General features: G+C 46.1%; 1 protein-coding gene across 1 annotated transcript in view; it reads right to left on the bottom strand.

Moving 5' to 3' along the window:
• Positions 1 to 675: 675 nt before the first annotated feature.
• The window catches only part of DIPK2A (divergent protein kinase domain 2A), a 45,176-nt gene continuing 27,112 nt past the window's right edge, over positions 676 to 18,739 (bottom strand). The window contains exon 4 of the transcript XR_004002035.1: positions 676 to 688. The gene's annotated coding sequence lies outside the window, so the exon portion shown is untranslated. The remainder of the gene's footprint in view (positions 689 to 18,739) is intronic.

Here is an 18,739-nt window from a genome sequence, read left to right on the forward strand (position 1 = left end):
AGGAAAAACTTCCGGTACCGGTGCATGTAGTGAGCACACACCTAATGTGGAATGGACGTGAGCAACAAATCTCGAAGAACACTAGTTATGGAACAGATGTATGCTCCAAGTAAAAAGCTAAGGCCCTCCAGACGTCCAGTGAGGGCAGACACCTCTCCTCAGCAGTCTTGTGCGGCTTGGGACAGAACACTGGAAAGAATACATCCTGGCTCATGTGAAAGGAAGATACCACTTTCGTCAGGAAGGCCGCAGCTAGACCTTGTCCTTAAAAAACACTGTGTAAGGTGGTTCCGAGGTCAAGGCCTTAATCTCTGAGACTCATCTTGCTGATGTCACCGCCATCAGGAAAGTGACCTTCCAGGACAAGCAGGAAAGGGAGCAGGAGCTCAGCGGCTCGAAAGGCAGGCCAGTGACCCTGGAGACGACCAGGTTAAGGTCCCACTGTGGGACAGGGGCCCGTACATGCTGGTAAAGCCTCTCGAGGCCTCTCAGGAACCTGACAGTCATGTCACGAGAAAAGATTGTCTGACCTTTGATTGGCTGGTGGAATGCAGAAATGGCCACAAGGTGCACTCTGATGGAAGAATGTGCCAGACCCTGGTTCCTGAGCTGCAGTAAGAAGTCCAAGATGGACTGCACTGAAGAACTCGAGGGAGAAATTCTGCGTTCCAACGCCCAACAGGAAAACCTCATCCACTTGGCCAGGTAAGTTAGTCTCATGGATAGCTTCCTACTTCCCAGGAGGACCTGCTGGATCTCTTCTGGGCAAATACTCTCCCTCAGGTTCAACCATGGAGCATCCACACCAAGAGGTGTAGAGACTAGAGGTTGGGGTGTAGGAGCCAACCGTGATCCTGTGACAGCAGGTACAGACAGTTGGGAAAGGGGCCAGGGAGGGGCCACCACCATGTTCATGAGCATGCTGAACCAGTTCTGGCAAGGCCACTCAGGAGCGATCACGATAACCTGTGCCTTGTCCCTCTTGATCTTTACTAGGACCCAGTTGACTAGAGGGAATGGCAGGAACGTGAACATCAGACCCTTGGCCCACAACAGGAGAAAGGCATTGGAGAGGGAGCACTTGCTCAGGCCTTGCAAAGAGCAAGACCGATGGCATTTTCTGTTTCCCCTGTTGGCAAACAGATCTACTTGTGGAGCTCCCCATCTCTGGAAGATCATGCAGGCCACCTTCGGGTAGAGTGACCACTCATGGTGAGAGTACTGCTGGGGTGATCTGCTAGGGCATTCCTGATGCCAAGGAGGTGACCAGCTTCCAGATGGATGCTGTGGTCGGTGCAGAAATCCCAGAGATGGAGAACCTCTTGGCAGAGAGCCGATGAGTGCATTCCTCCTTGCTTGTTGATGTAGAACATCAAGGCTGTATTGTCTGTCAGGACTCTCACCACTTTGCCCGACAGGTGTGGCAGGAAGACCCCACAGGCCAGCCGGACCAGCCTGAGTTCCTTGACATTTATGTGTAACATTACCTCCTCAGGGGTCCACATCCCCTGGGTCTGGAGATGTCCGAGGTGCGACCCCCCTTCCCCCCAACCAAGGTTCAAAGCGTCCGACACTAGCTCAACATATGGAGCAGACTGTTGAACGGGACTCCTTCCAGGATCTTCTCGCGTGACGTGAGAACCACCGGGGGAATGGTGACAATCCCCGGATTGGGAATAGGTTCACGCCAGCTATTGCTGCAGGGGCTGCATGCGGAACCTGGCATGGTGAACCATGTATATGCAAGCTGCCATGTGACCTAGCAGGTGCAGGCACACCCTGGCCATTATCAGGGGAAATGCGGACACTTCTGTGATGAGGTCTGTCAGGGCCTGAAACCTGTCTAACGGCAGGAACGCTCTCTCCCGGGTCGAGCTGAGCACAGCCCCAATAGAATTATGTCCTTTGAACTAGAACTAATGTGGACTTTTTGTGGTTGACCAGTGGTACCAAGGAATGGCGTGTGGCTTGTAGTACAGTGATGTCGCATTGGATCTGAGCCTTGTAGCTGCCTTTGACCAGCCAGTTGTCAAGGTACAGGTAAATCTGGATACCCTGACATCTAAGGTAGACTGCGACTACAACCATGCACTTGGTAAACACCCTTGGTGCTGTAGCCAGGCCAAACGGAAGGACTGCAAACTGATAGTGGGCCAAACCCACTGTAAAATGGAGAAAGCGTCTGTGTCCTGGGAAGATTGTTACATGAAAATATGCATCTTTCAGGTTGAGGGCAGCATACTAATCTCCTGGATCCAGGGAGGGTATAACGGAAGCCAGGGAGACCATGTGAAACTTTAGCTTCTTTAGGTATCTGTTGAGATCTCACTAGGTCCAGGATGGGATGCAGACCTCCCTTGTAGGGGAAAAACATCTATTTTGGCATTAATTACTACACACCATCTTGAATTTCTGGCAACAACAACTAGGAATCCATCTTAGCTGCCCTTCTTCCCCCTCTTCAGGTATAGTTTTCAAGTAACCATGAAACATGTAATCTACCCAGTTACAGCAGGGCATATAAAGGCTAGCATGTCAGAAGGACAGGGTTGCCCATCTGAGTGTCAGAGGCCTGGAGATGCTGCTACCACAGCTGTATGTTCTACTCAGGTGTGTAAGCCTGAGCACTGTGCCTTAGGGTTGTGGGATGGTGGGGTTAACACTTGAATGCAAGGGTGAGCTGCTAGTTGCCACCCTTTCACCTGGATCTTACTTGCACCTATGACAACACAGGGAAGGAGAAAGAAGAATCACCAGCATCAAGCAGAGTTATCACCTACTTGTGCCTGATGTCCACTCCTCACCCTGCCGAGTCTCCTGCTAGGTTCCAGACCTGATCTGTGTCATGAGACCTTGAGGCTCCAGATGCAAGCTGCAAGAAATGCTAGATACTTTTTAAGTCTTCCATATCTTCCTTATCTTGGACCTTTCTTGGGGAGGAATAAGCATTTTTGGTCACAATCAGTATAGTCACAGTGTCACCTTCATCTGTTTACCTTGCTTACCTGTGTGGGGAATCCTGTATAGCATACCCTGTTTACTTACTTTGTTTAACTGTTGTTGCTCCAATAAATATACCTGTGTTTTGCACCACTTCCTTGTCTTTTTTTAAAATTATTATTAATTTTATTTTTGGCAATTTTAAACCCCAATGATAGATGCGGGTAGGGAGACAAATCTTTTGACTGGTTTCCGGCCATACTAAAACCAGTCTACAGTTTGGCGATCACAAAGGGACTCCCATTTTGTTTATTTTAGCCCTTATTATTTCTACTGACTGACTGCAACCCACCAGTTACGCAGTTGGGTTTCCGTGCCCAAGCACACTAGGGACAGAAATTGGTGGGTAGGGTGAGAGGCTCGCAGCTGGTGTGCTGCTGCGTCCCGCAAGCAGGCGGCTTATTGCCAGCCACCACAGGGTGCCCATTTAGGAAGCACCGGCTGGGAAGCCAGAGGTTTGGTTACAGGGTTTGTCCCCTGGTTAAGGTTTTGTGCTTGGCCAGTGCCAACTAGTTATTGGTATCGACTGAAGAGCCCCAGCACGTGGGTGAGGGTTGGCTTGCTGCGGCTGACAACTCCTGGAGACAGTCACTGACTGCAATAAGGTCAGCAAGGCAGGCAGCAGGCCAAAGCCGCCATAGCAGAGCATCTCTGCTAGGCCTGGCCCTGCGCACCAGCAATTATTGAGGAGGTGACAAGGCGAATGGAAGACAGCTCCACCTTGTAGGCCCGAGGCCCCCACCTCACACTCCCACCATATCCCCTGCTGCCGAGGAGACCTGATCTCCAACACACTAAGGCAAGAAGCCAGGTGTGTATTCTTGCTGCTTGTAGCGAGGGGGCCCCACTCCCCCGCGCTCCTGAGGGACATAGGCCAGAGAAGGTGCGGCCACGGGCGGAGGCCCCGCCGCCTGTCCCCGCCGCCCAGAAGTCAAGGGGCAGGACAGGAAATCCAAGGCCCGTCCCGCCTGTCCCCGCCCCCCGGAAGTCAGGGGGTGGGACCGGAAGTACAAAAGCCCAGCCCCAGCGCTCAGTTAGGAGGAGGCTGCCAGAGAAGGCAGATGCTAGGGCCCGAGCTCCTGCTGGGCCCGGCCTACCCCGTGCCTGGTACCCGGAGGGGTACTGGCCTGACCTCCCCTGGGGCCAGTAATCAGAGGAGCCGACTGAGCGGTCCGACGCTCGGCCTGTGGAGGAGCTGTCTGGACCTCCCGGCACCCGGCACCCCGAGGAGTGGACCGGACCTCCCGACACTCGGTACCCCGAGGAGTGGACCGGACCTCCCGATACCCAATACTCCGACGAGTGGACTGGACCTCCCGACGCCGGACACCTGGAGGAACGCATGATCCGGGACCCCCCGGACTACGCTGGCAGAGAGCAGGTACCCAGTGAGGGGGAGGTTGGAAGTGGCCCGGGGGCAGCCAACCCCAGTCAGGCTGCAGGCTCACCTGAGCCGATGGCAGTGTGTTTCGGTCAGGATCCCCCACTGACTGCTAGCGGTGTTGACCGCTACTAGGGCCCCGGGCTGGAACGCAGTGGAGTGGGAGGGCCTGCTTCCCCCTGCCACCCCTTCAGGGGAGGGGGAGTCTGCCACCCTTGACTGGTGGAAGCTATATATATTGTTCCCCTGCGCTCAGCCCTGCTGACGAGGCTTGAGCCTAGACTGTGTGTGTTGCCCTGCCCTGCCCAAGTGCCTGGGCGTACTTATATGCTGTTCCCCTGCGCTCAGCCCCGCTGACGAGGCCTGAGCCTAGACTGTGTGTGTTGCCCCGCCCTGCCTAAGGGCCTGGGCCACTTGCTAACTGTTGTGGGTTCACTCTGCCCCGCAGCAAGGGACGAACCCCCGAGTCGACGGAGCGCGGTGGGCCGGTGTGGCTCCCCTCCACCCGCAAGGAGGGTTGAGCCCTGGCGCCACTCTACTACACTGCTGCTCAGCAGTACTAGTGACAGCTTCACCCGCTAAGAGGCAGATAGTTTGACTTACTCTTACTATCAATATGAATGCGCGCACCTACAGGAAGGATGACTGGAGTGCCCTGTATAATAAAGGGTCACTTATCTCCACTGTCCATTACTTTTGGTAAAGCAAAGAACCCCTGGACAGAAGATCTGTTCCAGGCCCAGGAGGCACTGAGTGCGCTGTCCTGAAGTTGGGAGGGTTTTATGGGGGAAAACCCAAGCCCTCAAAGAAACTTAAGAGAAGAAACCTGATTTATGGGATATATTTGGTATGTGTGGAACTAGACAAAGTCAGTTCCACACAGGTCACCTAAATCCAAGAACTTGAGTCCCAGTTATAATCCCAGGACTCAGAAATAGAGAAGCTCAGGTTCAAGTTGGAGGGCTTGGTGACACAAAACCAGATGTCTGTGTCACAGTTTGGGAGGTTAGAACTAAAGGTCCAGGACCTCAGTGAGCTGCAGGCTAAGAAGGAGAAGGAATTGCTCTCTGTGAATAGCCAGCAGAGTGAATCACAGGAAGCTATCTGCAAGCTGCTAAATGAGCTTCGCTCTAGCCAACATCATCAGGCTGAGCATAGCAATTGCCTTCAAACTGTGGAGCTAAAGGAAAAGTTTAAAAAAGACAAAGGGAATGTTATGGGCCAGGGTCAGCAAAGCCCCTCAAGACCTTGATCAGGGAGTGCATGAAGGGAGAGGACTTCGGCACCCTGCCAAGTCAACTGAAGGTGGGAGACGTGGACTCCAACCTGCACCTTTATGAGGGCGTCGAAGTTCTACTTCCCTCATCACAACCTGATTGGCAGATATTATTCCGAGAGGTAATGGGCAGGAGAGTGGTCAGAGTGTTATCTGAGAAGGAAGCAGCTCCTATTCTGGCTAGCAGGAGCCCTTACTTGTGACATGCCCGAGTTCGTGGAGACAGCTCTCCAGGGATTGAGTCCCACTTTACGGATCACCCTGGGAGCTGTGGACCCACAAAACACCTCTTATGGGGACCTGGAAACCCGACAGAGTTGCCGATGATCTCCAGCTAGAGGCTTTCCCAGAACCCCCTAAGAAGAGGGTTTAAGTGGTAACCAAAACAGGCAAGAGGGAGTTTACTAGGAGGCACCATAACAATCAGAACAAACCTCATGACAGCCTGCGCAGCAGCCCGAAGAGCCTGCGACCCACCAAGAGCCCAGCTCCTCAATGCAAGACAACCTCTGGACTGTTGAACAGCTTGGCAAAGGAAGAGGCCCTCTTGTGGAAACAGTTGCTCCAGTTCAATAGGAAGGAAGACATAGATGGGTTGTCGGTGGAAGAGCTGCTGCAGTATCTGGCTCGATGCAAGAAAAACAAGAAGGAGCAGTCTGCAGCATCCACACCATTGTCACCTAATTTACTGTGACGGGGCGGGATTTTCCTCCAGCCTCAGGCAAAGGTGCCCATAGAACCGGACGCTTGGGGTAGGCTCACAACGTTGGCCAGCATTAAAGGAAAATTCGGACAATTTAACCAGTGGCTGCTGATTGATACTGGCGCCTCAGTCTCCCTTCTCTGTTCAGAGGGAGATTCAACAGTGAAGAAAATCCCTGTAAAAGACAAAAAGGTGCCGGAGGGATACAGTGGGGGCAACAACATCGTATCCTTCACTGTTCCCATCACTTGTACCATACAGGTTTTAACCATTTACATGCCAGGCCTGGAATGTAAAGCCCCAGGGTTTTTACAGTGGTTCAGGAGTCCTTCAGCCCATGTAATTTGTTGTCCATTTGCTCTGCAAACAGGGCCTGGGCATCAAAGGGGAGGTCCTGAATCGACTGCTGAGCCATGGAGGACAACCCAGAGAGGAACAGCCAGGATACCATGCAGCAGGGAGATGGTGGACACCATGATGCAGGCGGCGGAGTCTGCCATGTCAGACATCACTTGAAGTGCTGCCCTGGCAGCGACCATGCCCTCATCGAGGATCACCTGGAATTCTTTACCGGAACCTTCTGGGAGGGCATTCTTGAACTTGGCTGTGGTTTGCCACATATTAAAGTTGTAGCGGTCCTGGAGGTCCTAGTAATTGGTCACCCTCAACTATAAGCTAGACAAGGAATAAATTTTCCATCTGACAAGTCCAGTCTCCTACAGTCTTTATTTTTAGGGGTAGCTCTGTATTGCCCCTGACATTCCCTGTGGTTAACTGCCTCGACCACCAGCGAATTTGGGGCAGATGGTCCAAGTCTGTCCGCTTGGAAATGGGGGGGAGAGAGGAGGGCGTTTGCCACAAGGAGCTGGATATCTTCAATACCCCCTCATGAAGGGAAAGGGCCACCCTAGCAGGGGCTGTCAAGGGGAGGACACTGAATAGGGAGTTTGCTAACTCCTCCAACTCCTTCCCCTGCAGGGCAAGGTTGGATGCGACCTTCTTCAACAGTTCATGGTGCACTTCAGTGTCATCCTGGGGAACCGGGTGAGGGGGCTCCATGATGGCCTTGTCTGATGATGACAAGGAGGAGACCGGTACTGCAGGTTCCACGACACCCACTGGTGGTCCAACAGGATGTTCCCTTTGGTTCCACATGGACTTGTGGGGTCTTATACCCTGGGGACTCAAGCGTCGGAATGAGTTGGATTGTCAAGGCCACTGGCCTGTCCAAGGCTTCTGACACTGAGCAGGCAGGCTGGGAGGGCTAGGTGAAACCCCACAGGTTCCAGGGGTACCATGGGGCCAGCCACTGGGCCTGGGGCAGGTTTTGGACTGATGATGCAGGTGGCACCTAGGGTCTAGGAGGCTGCCCCGCCGATGTGGAGCCTTGCTCCATACATATCTAAAACGATTGCTACCCAGTGACCCAGATCCACTGGAGCTGCGACTCCGTGCCTGGGATAATTGCAGTCACACCTAGAGGAGGACCAATCTGACCAGGATGTGTGTCTCCATGGGGACCTCAGTGACTGGCAGCACTTGACGGATCCGCGACAGAAGACCGACGATCCAAGCCTCACGCTTCAAGACTGATACCAGGATGAGGAGGTATCGCGGATCAGGCGGATCTCTGCAAATACTCGGACACCCATCTCAGGGATCATTGGAGGGGTCTACAGCTCCAGTCTTCCAATTGTTCTTGGACTCTGTAACGATGTTCTGCTGACGTGAAGGGCCGGTCTCGACGTTCCTGCCAGGGAGCGCATGCCTCTGTGGATCTGCGCCAGGTAACTGATGAGGTCCATCTCAAATCCTGTTGCCAGCACCCAGAGTCCAGTGTCTGTGGAGGGGTCCGATGCATCTGCCTTCCTAACTCCGTGGCATGATGGTTTTGAGTGGGTGAATGATGGTGGGACGTGCCCCGTGATGGGGAGCGGTGCTTTTGGGGCGAGGGCAGAAGAAAAGGTCCCAAGGCAGGCTTACCCCGAGGTCTGGGCACCACCGGGCTGGTGTGCATGGTGCTGGGAGCGTCAAGATCTCCTGCACAGCCTGGAGCACATCATCATCTTCAGGAGCCATCGATGTTTGAGGCCCACCTCTGTGTCCAGGCTTCCAGGCAAGGCACGGGGTAGGCTGCATCACTCGATATGAGCTGAGGCCTGGCTTACCAATGGGGGAGACAAGCTGCTCAGTGTGGGTCTTAGCTCACACCCAACCCAGTCCTTTCCCTTGTAGGGTGTAGGAGACTGTCCTCTCTCGGCCTTCTTTAACTTATTGGCCAGGGCCATGGATGGGGATCAGTGCCAGCTCGGCGGGGCACTACGCATCGATGCCACAGTGCTGGATGCTGAGTCAGACCTTTGCTTTGGGGCCGGAGTGAGCGCCAACTCCACCAGGAGCGCTTTAAGTCCAATCGCATGCTCCTTCTTAGTCCTAGGTTTAAAGGACTTGCAGATTCAACACTTATGTGCCCTTCACCAAGGCACCTGAGACAGTTACTATGCAGCTCGCTCATGGGCATGTGCCATTTGCTGAGATTGCAGGGCTTAAAGCCTGGAGACCAGGGCATGCCCCTGATGGGATTAACAAAACTAACTACTGCAAAGGGCTTGCTAACGCAACTACTAACTACCTACGCTAACTTTACAAGAATTCTAGTTCGTACGAACAAAGCTTAAGCAATGCTAATAAGAGCAGAGAACGTTCCGTGCACTGTCACTGGCGGCAAGAAGGAACTGAGGGTGTGGGGGAGGAATCTATTCCAGTGTCAGGGTAGTTAAACACTGGAATAGATTGCCTAGGGAAGTTGTGGAATCTCCATCTCTGGAGATATTTAAGAGTAGGTTAGATAAATGTCTATGAGGGATGGTCTAGACAGTATTTGGTCCTGCCGTGAGGGCAGGGGACTGGACTCGATGACCTCTCGAGGTCCCTTCCAGTCCTAGAGTCTATGAGTATGAGTCTATACCGCGCCATGTGGGTGCCACTCCAGAGGGCGCCAGAGCCGCTCCCCCATGGATACAGCTGAGGGAAAGACTTCTGGCAACAGTGCATGTGACAAGCACACACATCTAATGTGGAACATACATGAGCAAGCACTCAAAGAAGAAAATGTATTTGTAATGCTTTGTTTCTTCTGTAGTTCCAACCTATGACAAACACTTTAAAGACTTTATTTAATCTAAGATTAACCAGAGTATAGTAAAATGGAAGAAGTGCTGGGCTATCTAAAAAGGACATAGAGATTACATCAGTTGATAACTATTAATTTTTGCTAAAATGTAGACATAAATTCAACATTCATTGCCTGTTACTGAGTATGAGATAATTCAGAGATGTAGATTACACACTATGTAAACTGGCCCACTGTCTCAATTAGCAATGTACCTTCTGTAGAGGATTTACAAGAGTCCAGCAAGTTTTCAGATGGTTTATTAGGCAATAGGAGCAGCTGCACATATTCATGAGCCAGTGACACCAAGGATAGTACTTGTAAAATTGGGTATCAGTCTGCGTTCTTGCAGCTTGGCACAAATCTTAACACTGTTAACAAGTAATAAGTAAAAATTGCTTCCACACACAGGATTCTGTAGTATGATCACATCCCAAAGGCAGCAGAAGGTGAGGGAGATTTCTAGTGATTTTCCTCACTAGGAAAAAATAGTCTAGTTTTAGTAAATAGTGTCCCTTTATGCTTAATACTAGGGAAATAAACTGCTTCATACACTAATTAGCATGGTTAGTGAATAAGAGTACAAAAGTTGGCATACTTTATCACAATGAGGAAAGTAATTGTTGTCTAAATAAATGCCATAACATGTAGACTAACCACCCCAAAATATCAGTCTAGTAAGCAAAGACTTCCCTTCTTTATTGCTATTGAAAAATTATAGTGAAGTGTAGGACTGGAAAGGACCTCAAGTAGGTCATCTAGACCCATCGCCTGCACTCAATCATGGTATATGATGTTCTAGGTCATCGCGCTTAAGGAAAGCAACAGCTGCATAAGGAAAGGTTGCAAGGAAAGAAGAGTGTGTGTAAAATGTGAAAAATAATTGGAAAGAAAGTTTATGTTTATGATATTCATATATAGAATAGAGGAAGTTAGTGTCATTTAATGAAGTCTTGTATAGAAGTATCTTCTGGGACAAAAAGGTAGATTATTCAAAGTAAATACTTAGAGAAGGATTTGGGATAGCAGCTCCAAAAGTAAAGATGTAACACTGTCTGCAGAGAACAGAGAGGAGTGGGTGGGTAAGCACTGTGGAATGGGTTACCAAATGGCCAAACAAATAATATAGCCAACAAGACAAATAATAAATGTAAGATCATCCCTTTCAAGTTCCCCTTAGCAGGTCTGCATACTTTGTGATCCATAGAGTCAAGATACCATCAGCAGATAAACTCTTTAAAAAACTTCTCATAGTGTAACTAAGGCTGGTCTACACTACAGTGTTAGGTTTACATAAGGCTGTGCACGTCGACCTAATTATGTCAGTTTACACATGACAGCCTTGCTCCCACTGATGTAAGTGTCCTACTACACCAGCCTAACTCCACCTCCACAAGAGGCATAGGGCTTATGTTGGTGTAGTTAGGGCAATGCAGTGTCTGTGTAGACACTACATCAGACTAGTTGCCTTGTGGGAGAGGGTGAGAAAAAAATGTCACACTGTCCTTAGTCAAAATCTGATTTTCCCCTAGAACAGATGAATCCATCTGTTAATTAATACAGTTAATTAAAAATATATATCAGATTACAAAGAGAAACATCAATATGTTAAAAATGCATGTTGCTGAAAGACTCCTCAGAGCTGAACGAATGGTGGGAAGATATTCTTTGCAAAGACATCAGTGAACGAAAGGCCAAATTTTGATTGGTCATACTCATTCCACTTGTATATATACTGTTCACCATCATTCATCTTTTATTCTATGTGCTGATTGCTAATAGATGTCCTTATCAAAGGAGCAATCCTTTAACAAAAAGGACAGACTTGTTGAAATACACTCCTGATCCCTGGCCAGAGCAGTGACACAGATTATTATGAGGTTCTGAACACACCTACCCAACCAAGACAGAGCATGTGCATGCATTTACATTGCGGCGTGATTGTCTTACATTTACACTGGTTTCACAGATTGTTATTCCATTGAAACCAACAAAGTTGCACTTGATATACACTGTACCATGTCTTAAAAATCAATCGATCAATCAGGGTTGACATTTGCAAACAGCATCATATAGTAGAAAACCAGAAGCCATACCCTTTGATATATGAAAAGTTGCATATCTCCCTAAAACCTGGGCATCATTCTGAAACAGGGATCTACTCTTGCACTTCCCAACTAGAACTGTGTGCACACGCTCACATTGCAATTCTGTTTGTGACAATGAATGGAGATAGATGACAAAACATTTTTGGATCTAGGAAACTGCTTAACGGTACAGTATCAGAGGGACTCAGCCAGCAAAAGAATAGCAATTGCCAAGTAGGAAACGAAGTCAATTAAGGTATAAGTGACCAAGAAGAGCTCTGTATAGCTCAAAAGTTTGTGTGTCTCACCAACAGAAATCAGTAAAATAAAAGATATTACCTCACCCAACTTGTCTCTAACACTCACCTGAAAACTGATCAACCAGATAAGATCTATCAGATAGAAAGGGACCAAGCCAGATATAGCTGTGGACCAACCTAGCTGAGACCAGACCGGGGTCCACAACATAGCCAACAATGGGACCAATAAAGGTGAAGCAACTCGCAGCTGATCTGCATTAGCAGTATTTCTAGTTATTCAAGATGAAAACATATTAAAAATAAACAGGTTCTCTCTATGAAAGGGTAATTTTGGTGTTACTATTTTAAAATATACCATAGTAACAAGATTAGAACTAAAATTACCTGTAAAATTGAATGTTTATAAGTCCATGGATCTTTAAGAAAAATGAAGTTGTAAACAATAATACACAGACTATAATGAAAGCTAAATATACTAAAAAAGACCAAGTTATGAATAGAAAGGTCATTTATTGTCCTTTCTTGAGCAACAGATTTCTGCTAGTAATTTGCAACACGGGGCTCTCTCTGCCTTTCTCTCTGCCAGAAGTTATTGAATCAAGACACCAAATCTAGAATCAGACTTAGACTTTTAAAGTCAGAGCTTTCTGGCTCAAAGTTGAACCACTATGAAGGTCAATGGTCGCAAAGGTTTTGGTTGCTACTTAAATTTATACAGCATTTGAACTGGGCAAGTAAAACATTCATATGCTCTCTTAGGTGGCCATACTATACTCCTAAGTTGCAGCCAAATGAGGGATTCCGCCACTCCTGCACACATTTCACAGAATTGGCGGCATGCTGCATGACTTGACTGAGCACTGAATTGCAATGGTTCAATAGCATATCATCCAATGTAGGTCAGGTTTCTGATAGTTCTTGCCCAGAAAAGCAGTGAATCATGTTGCTAGCAAAGTTCAGTATCAAGTTTAAAACAGCACTCAATTTTCAGTATGAAGTACTCTAGGTGGATGGCGCTTTGCAGAGATATGTAGATTCACATTTGAAGAAGTCATAGCACAGTACCTCTCATGTAGAATATCAGCTATGAACATTGATTAGTTTTACAAATCTTAGCATGAAGCTAAGGAATTCTAAAGGCAGATAAAGGCCCATTTAATTTTGTCTCATTCAGACCTAAGCGAAGTCTAATAGGAAGGAGTGCAAAGATTACCTGTTTGAGAAATTGTAAATGAGGGAGAATGAGAGTGTTCAGAAGCTCTAGCACTGTCTGAATTTTTTATTTTAAGCTGACTGCTTAGCCATCTAACGGTCCTACTGAAGAAATAACTGACTGCCCGCATACCCAGAAAAGTTACTCCTCTAAAAGGCTAAGATGTGAATTCAAACCAACAGTAACACCAGTACAACTCCCTGCATGGATACTTATATCTGATTGCCTTTTTCAGTTTAGCTTATGTATCACTTTGGAAGGGGGTTAAACTAAACCCCCAAAAAACTACTTTTATACCAGAATAAGAATGTCCACAGAGGGGAATATTGGTTTAAACTATACCACATAACGCTTTTCTCTGTACACAAGCTCTAAGACTAATTCTTCACAGGCATGTAATCATTTGTTTATGACATTAGATTTCTCTCACTGATGACCTTGTCATTGCTGATCCCTCTCTCTCTCTTTCTCTCTCTCTCATGAAAAAACTCACCCACAGCTTTGGAACACTGGTGAGCTAGGACTCTGCAGATGGAGCTGTGCAGATTTTAATTGTTTTGATGAAGGACAAAATGGAGACTGGGACGCTAGAGGCAAGTGAGTAGTGCTAAAACAGAATTGCCTACTGGTTTTCTGGTACTTCACTGCAAGGTCAATGAGCTGGCAGAGCCAAAGACGCAATGAAATTTAATCCTTACCTCTGAAATGAATCTGCTAGCTCACTTAATAAACCAGCTAGCACCAGCAGCTCCCACAAGCAGAGTTTTTATTCATAGAATAGTGGAGTAGCAATACCAGTTGTCACTCATAACAATGATATGGAGGTCCATTTCACAGAGAAACAGAGGTAAATAAATCTACTAGAACAGTAACAACAGCACATCAGCTACTTAGAATCATAGAATCGTAGAATATTAGAGTTGGAAGAGACCTCGGGAGGTCATCTAGTCCAATCCCCTGCTCAAAGCAGGACCAATCCCCAACTAAATTATCCCAGCCAGGGCTTTATCAAGCCGGGCCTTAAAAACCTTTAAGGATGGAGATTCCACCACCTCCCTAGGTAACCCAGTCCTTACTTGAACATTATTTACTTGAATATCACATTGGAGACCATATCTTGGTACCATATATGAACTTTTGATAGCTAATGAGAGGAGAGCTGTAGTTGAGCCACAGAACAAGTGACCATAATATAATTTAGACTTCCTTATACTGTACATAGACAATACTGAAGGCTCTGTTGTGGCACTACACTTTAAAAAATGAAGTTAGAAAACACAGGAAATTGAAATCCAGATAATGTGTGTGGAAGCTGCTAAAGAATTGATCACAGAGGATACCCATAAAAAAACCCTAACACGCAAGATATCCAGGATCCATTTATTAAACAAAAGTGCAAGTATTTATAGTACCCGCTTTAAAAGAAATGGAAAGGTTTTAAAAGCAGTCCTGTAAAGAAAAGGAATAGAAAACTATTATGCCTCAGATTGAGCCATGTTGTCATGATTCACATGAACTGCAGATCTGCCAAGTTACAGCAGTAAAATACAATTGAAGAGTTGTCTAGACAATCCTTTTCATTACGATACAGCCCATGAGTTAGTATAAAAAAGGAAACAAGAAGTTGGGGTGAATTTAAGGGCTTTAGATCATCCAGATAAAATGTCAGAACTGTTTAAATACTAAGTTTGTATTGACTATCTTTCCAGTCTTGATAAATGTTGGTGGATGATAGTCTCAATGAGGGCCATGTGGTTAGCTCCCCATGATAGTTCGGGAAGTAGAAAGGAACAGTGTGTGCGCGCGCACGCATGCGTGTGCAGGGGAACCCACAAGAAGCCTCCCTCCCACAAAAATTTTGCAATCCTTGTGCTCAGATGGAGCAGGGCTACAGCCTCTCCTCAACCACCTTGGAAGCAAGCTGATCCTACATTGCCCCCCCGTACAGCAACAAGCATCATTTCTGTGCATGTAGAGAAACTGCAGAAGGCATTGGAAAACAAACAAAATAATCTACTGGCATTTAGCTTCAAAGAGTATGAAGAAATACTTATGAATTCTCTCAGGATATGTAATAAAGATAATGCACTCGCAGAAAGGTATAAGAGTCGAATGGCGTTGAACAGATTTTAATTATTCACCAGTACCAGAAAGTGTCCCCTCAAGGGTTCTAAAATGATAAACAAATCGAGTTAAATGTCAAAAATAAAGTAATCAGCTAGTAATAGGAGATGTCTAGAGGTGACCATTGCTTCCCATCTTTGAGGTAAGGCCTAGCAAACAATATTGTTTGAGGCTGAGAGTGGGCAACAGGGGATGGATCACTTGATAATTACCTGTGCTGTTCATTCCCTCTGGGGCACCCAGCATTGGCCACTGTTGAAGACAGGATACTGGGCTAGATGGACCTTTGGTCTGACCCAGTATGGCTACTCTTATGTTCTAAGATCCAAATAGTTTAGGACTCCTCATTCAGATCTGCCTCACATGGCTAGATTTTATGTATGTTATCTGCCTGATCCCTTTTTGAGAATGCTCTCAATAGAAGCATGTAAGGAGAATGTTTAGCAAGTCCTGAATGATAGACTCCAGAGTTTCATATGTAGCAGTCTTTGATTTGTCAAAGTGACAAATCAAAGACCTATATTGTAGCTCTTTTCTCAATAATGTTAATTTTAGATAAATTGTCTCTTTGGCCATGAACTAGGTATGATTTTCCACCTTGAAAGAAATTTACCAGAGCAGAACATTTAATATGTAGCGATGGACAGCCCTATTCTGACTGTTATAAGTTTCAGTCACATAGTACTCCACACCACTGCCACACAGTGTTTTTGTGGAGTGTCAAACAGCCCATCCTGATTAAGAGGAGAAGTGAAGGTAGCTATTAAAAGTAAAATATAACAAATGGAAAACAAGTAAAGTAGATTACAAACACTATAAATAAGCTATGAAGTGTAGAAAATTGATAAGGGAAGCTAACAACCTCAGGGGAATAAAATCCACAGCTAGCACAACTATTACAAGTTCTGCTAGCTGATCTTGTTAAGTAGATCATGTACCAAATAAATTCTAACCATGCTACAGCCCCATTAATAGATGGAAAAAGATAAAACAATGCAGAAAAAGCAGAAAAAGCATTTAATAAATGTATTTGATAGTTGGTAAAAAGCATGTTGATCTATTCATTCATATCACACAAGGACAATTAACTGCTTTCTAGTGGATTAAAAAGTGAGGATGTTCAGCTACTTGGGATAAACATTTTTATGTCTGGCCTAGATACCTGGCAGCCAAGAGTCCTAAAAAAGTTGGCTGAGGAGACCTCAGATCTACTTATGCTCATATTTAAATAACTTGAAATATTGCAGAAATTCCAGGAGACTGAAAGAGTGCTAATATTGTGTCAATATTCAAGAAGTGCAAGATGATCCAGCTAATTGTAGGCTGATTAGCCAGACATCAATCCTGGGCAAAAATGGAAAAGCTTATAGAAGATTCAGTTAATCATATTCTCATCCATTAATTCTTAAAGCCAGTCTACATTGTTTTATGGAAAATGTGTCTCAAACCAACCTGATTTAATTCTTTGAGATTACAGGTTTGGTTGATAAAGGTAACTATATAACTGTAATGCATGTTTTTTATTATTAAAAACTAGTTTTCTTTAAAAAATAAAAAAAAAACACAACTACCCACTACCGCCAAACAAAGCCAAACAGTAAGAGTGATTAACCATTAGAACAAACTATCCAGGGACATGGTAGATTCGCTATCTCTCGAAATCTTCAAATCAAGATTGGATGTCTTTTTGGTAGATAATTATACTATAATACTATAATTAGGCTTTAATTACACGCACATTATGGGGCTAAATACTAGTGTAACTGAATGAAGTACTATGGCCTGTGTTATAGTCAGACTACAAGTTGATCTCACTGGGACAGATTTTCAAAGCTATTTGGGTTCCCCTAGGATACAGATAGGCACCTGGTGGGATTTTCAGGGCATTTAGGCAAGGCAGCTGGACTCCACTCCCCAGTGGCAAGAAGTCCCGGTTAGCTTCCCAGGGAAGCGAGGAACAGGGAGGCGAGAAGCCCCAGGTGTAGGGTGAGTTAACTCTCAAGCCTACGCTTTGGTTCCCCATGGAGCCAAGGTGGAGGCCTGAGATTTAACTCACCTCATACTAAACCAGCCTTAGGTGAAACAGGGATTTCACCACTAAAATTAAGGAAAAAAATGTTCCATTGCTGCTAAGGTGCCCCCACCTCAGGAATTCCTCTAACAAGAGTTATAACACCAAGGGCTGTAAAGTAGACACCCCCAGGCACTGAGAAATTTAGGGGGGAAACAGAAAGACCCCAAGAATTGGTAAAATAAAGATAAGCTCTGACCAGTAAATTTATGCTGACCATCTGCACAAACAAAGAAGGTCATAAATAAGTTACAATTTTAACATAAATAAAATGTAAAAAGAGTGGAGCAGGGAGGAGAACATATACGTGCCAGTGCACGATTGGTTAAATTTTGTTACCTAGGGTACTGAATAATGTGATAGGGTTAGTGAAGTGAAAGGAGGTAGCTAGTTTTACCTATGTACTGCAACAACAAATAAATGTTCTTTGGGAACCATCTCCGGACCGGAATTTATCATCAAGCTGCTAGAACTCTGACCCTTCTGCACAACTGTGATGTGTAGAATTATCGCTGGAACCTCCAGACGAGATGATCCTGACTGGCCATGGATGAATTTTGTCTCTATATTGGGAGTGGTGAGCATAAGCATACATATGCCAAGCAAATCTCTGTGTGTTGCTAATAAAAAGATAGAGCACAGCTGTGTAAAGCTCTCTCCCTGGGAAAAGGTTCCACAGAACCATAAAACCCTGAGCCCCGAAGGGAAAGGACAAGTACTTAAATTGACCAGGTTTCTTCCTGAGCCTGTGGGTAAGGATAGGTACCTTACACCCTGAGCCCTCGGAAAGGTGCCTAAATTGATTGGGTCACTCCTTGAGCCCTCTGTAGGGTATAGGTGGGGTGCCCTAGTTTTTTTTGTTTGCGGGTAATAAGGGGGGGGGGCAGCTTGCTGAAACAGTAAAAAACAAAAACCCCACAGCTCATTAATTTTGAATTCTAGCCTACTTCTTTTTCAGTAGCTGAAAAACCATGTGCCATGATTTAAGATGCACTCTAAGAGGAAAAATAATGCTCACTTGGAAGCATTTCTAAAGGGAAAACTCATTACTGTAACTGAGCTATTCAGGATTATGAAAAAAATACCTCCACAGAATAATTCCTAACCCAAGGAAAGTTGGAATACAATGCTCTCCATAATAGTAAGAAGAAATCTACCTCCACACGATTATTCTTTAACACTTGTGTCATAAACAGATAGCTAAGGTTTAATGTCTTTTACACCTGGAAAGAAGTACCTGAAACACCTGACCAGAGGACCAATCAGGAAACCAGACTTTTTCAGATCTGGGTGGAGGGAAGTTTGTGTCTGAGTTCTTTGTCTTCTGCCTGTACTTCTGCCTCTCGGCTATGAGAAGTGATTTTTTCTGTCTCCTGCCTTTCTAATCTTCTGTTTCCCAGTTGTAAGTACAAAAGATCAGATAATGATTTATATATTTTTTGTATTTACATG

The sequence above is a fragment of the Gopherus evgoodei genome, chromosome 9 (genome assembly GCF_007399415.2).
Source record: "Gopherus evgoodei ecotype Sinaloan lineage chromosome 9, rGopEvg1_v1.p, whole genome shotgun sequence".
Taxonomy (NCBI): Eukaryota; Metazoa; Chordata; order Testudines; family Testudinidae; genus Gopherus; species Gopherus evgoodei.